The 3,183-nt window shown below is 35.2% G+C and overlaps 1 long non-coding RNA gene across 2 annotated transcripts in view; it reads right to left on the reverse strand.

The window, feature by feature from the left end:
- Positions 1-3,183, reverse strand: part of LOC106518150 (uncharacterized) — a 6,586-nt gene that overhangs the window by 1,968 nt on the left and 1,435 nt on the right. Inside the window, exon 2 of one of the 2 annotated variants that reach the window (XR_001310282.1) lies at positions 2,920-2,984. This is a non-coding gene — a long non-coding RNA (uncharacterized LOC106518150). Of the gene's footprint in view, positions 1-2,659; positions 2,985-3,183 lie in introns of those variants that run through there. The other variant, XR_001310281.1, reaches the window with a different exon arrangement.

Raw genomic sequence — 3,183 nt, forward strand, 5'->3', positions numbered from 1 at the left:
GTGTGTGTGTGTGTGTGTGTGTGTTGGGGGGGTGGTGTATGTGTGTGTCAACGATGCTGGTATTTTGAAATGGGAATATGTCACTTTGCTCAAACGCAGCTGGATTTTTAAGCAAGCTTGTTCCAGGAAGCAGGGAATTTGTCACAATAAAGTTTGGCCCCGKGTGCTACGTGGCGCAGCTCGTGTGTAGAAGAAGAAAGATATATAAGGAATGTGTAGATATTTTGTATCTTTCTGCTGAACAACTCTTGCAGGGGAAAGCAAGCTAAAATTTGGTTCTCGCTGTTTTTTTTCCCCCCTCGTCTTTGAGGAATAACACCTCCAATCCCTCGCAGACTGGAATCCCTTTAATAAACTCGCATCTGTCACCGCGGTGCGGCGTTTCATCACATTCTTCATCCAAACTGACAAAATCAAGAATGAAACCTTAGGTTGGGATTACAAACCTTTAATTGCATTGTCAAAACTGTGGCAACATATCATCCTTAAGTCACATTAAACAAGTGGTGGAAAAGTAAATCTCTATAAAATATTACGAAAAAAAAGCTCTTCTTTCTCCACTGCTCTCTATGGCATTTTAATTATGCGGTCTTTATCTTGCAGATGTGCAGATAGAGCTCATGTCAAAGTTAGAGCCTTTTCTTTATTAATTTCTCACTATATATTTTTATATTCAGCCTGTCGATGAGTGTCTGGAATCTGATAGCATCCATCATTGATAGATTACTCAAGATTATGAAGAGAGGTCTTATCATAAAATGCAYGAGGAGCTATCAAACCTCCAAATGTTAACTTATTTGAATGGTGCAGATAGGAGGAATGAAGAAAACACTCGGTTTCGGCTCTCCAAGAAAAGGTTTTTCATTTTAGCAATAAACATTTCAGACCTCTGACAACGAATCTGAGCTGCACTAATCGTATGCGTCGGCCGGAATGACCTGAAGTAGTCGAGATCTGAGGTTTAGCTCGGCAAAACGCTCAGGTAATTAGCCACGGGCCAACATGTGAAACACTGGATCAATTATTTATAATATTAAAATGTAGGCAAAAAATACTTGATTTCTATCAGCATGTTTTAGGATAATTTAGTTCAAACTATAATCTCTAACTAAATCAGAAAAACTATTTTAGACAGTGAGAGTAWAACTAATTTCCTCATAAGGTCAAAAGATCATACTGTTACAAATGTATCTTGTAATATAATCATTCTAGCATATTGTATTAAATTGATTTGTACTGTACTTTTATCGTAACATCATATAGTATCTAACAAGTGTTTCAAAATAAAAGTATCAGCAGTATTAAATCGTGTCACATCAGACAATATCATACTTTATGGTATTGTGTTGCATTATATATATTATCAAAGTGTTTTAATAGCTTCATGTATATACAGTACAGCATGCTATTGTATTTTATTGGTGTGGTATTTTATTGCATTGTATCAACTTGTAGTTTATAGTGTTCTATCTGTTTCAAATTGTGCATTACTGAGTTTTATTGGTTCACATTTTATTGCATATTTCATCAACAGACAAAAAAAATGAGTAAAACATGGAAAAGATTTGTTATTACACTAAAACACTTTTTCATTGTCAAACAAACATTAATAAAATAAATCCAGCTGCAGCATATGGCTTTGATTCTCTATGTTTTTTAGAGTTGGTTTAAAAAAGGAGCTTGTCTATGAATGGTAGCAGAAAAGGACCCATCATTGATTAATATTACCCAAGATTATTAAAAAAACTGTTTTATCTTGATGTATAAAAACTTTCATCTTCTCTAATGTTAATTTATTTGAATGACCAAGTGGAAGGAAATTTTTTCAGCTCTCAGAGCAGATTTTAGGTTTGGCCTCAAGCCTGAAATATTGCAACAAATCTGGTGGGTTATTAATTGTTTCTTTATGTCAGAACAGAACAGCCTAAAGTGTTCAACATCAGAGATTTAGCCTAAACAAAACGCTCAGGTAATTAGCCGTAGGCCAACATGAAACACTAGATGAATTATTTATTGTATTAAGCAATGGGCTTTAAATATTGAATTTTATCAACACGTTTAAGTCAAAATAAAAGCTTTGACGTAACTAAATTGAATTAATTGATAGTGCTGAGCCTAAAAGTGCTTTCTAGGTTGCTGTGTTGAATTAGATTGTCATTTTGTATTGTATGTTTTAAATGTGACCTCTCCTTGTGACCTTTGGTCAGGTCACTATTGGAAAACAAACACCGATCTCAAAATGTTTTMATCTGGGTAAATAAATGTGGTGATATGTAAAAAGTGTTTTTCACTTGCACTAAATGRTGTTTTAATTACCTAGCATAGCTGCAAACAAAAGAAACTCAACTGCTGTCGTTTTCCTGTAAAATAAATTTGCTTTCTTAATTTCCTTTGGTTTTATTAAGACTCATAAAAGTGGGTCATGTGATCCAAATGATGTCGACAATTAGTGAATGAAAAGAAGCAAAATAGTTGCAAAGATGGAAAAGATAAAGAGGAGCAAAACAAGAAAAGGAGCGTGGAGTCACTGTGTTTGGAGCGATTTGTTGTTGTTTACTTTTTTTAAAGACTATTTTTTTTTTCTTTTTGCGTTTGACCATCAAAGTAAGGCACGACGGCGTGTTCAAAGATTCCAACAAAACGTGAAAGCACAAACATCAAGACTCAAAGTTGGCTTTATTTTCCTTCTTAAACTGTTAGTTGGGTTTTACAAGAAGAAGCTCAAAAGGTTAAAAAAATAATCAAATAGTACAAAAGTGAAAAACAATAAAACATTATGACATGCAGATTATTCCTCACACAGTGTGAAAAAGAAAACCTACACAGCTATTTATCAAATGCATTCCCAACAATGGTGAAATTATTGCCACCGCTTGCTCGGAATCAACTTGTTTTGTTGTATTTTTTTTTTTTCCTCACCTGACTTGACAATCTGCAGCACGTCTTTCGTATTATCATCATCTCTTTACGTGGTCGTGTCAGACCTGGATGGAGAGAGAAAAAAAAAGAGGAACGAAACCAAACAAATTCAGCTTTAATACGTGTGGATGTACATGACAACACGCGTGTTCTCGCTCTGCACACAGACGGGGAGGAAACAGGACGACGTGTCGGCGTGCTGTCACCGTTACATGGAAGAGGTGTACAAGTGTGTGTGTGTGTGTGTGTGTGTGTGTGTGTGTG

The sequence above is a fragment of the Austrofundulus limnaeus genome, unplaced genomic scaffold (assembly GCF_001266775.1).
Source record: "Austrofundulus limnaeus strain Quisiro unplaced genomic scaffold, Austrofundulus_limnaeus-1.0 Scaffold56, whole genome shotgun sequence".
NCBI classification, from domain to species: domain Eukaryota; kingdom Metazoa; phylum Chordata; class Actinopteri; order Cyprinodontiformes; family Rivulidae; genus Austrofundulus; species Austrofundulus limnaeus.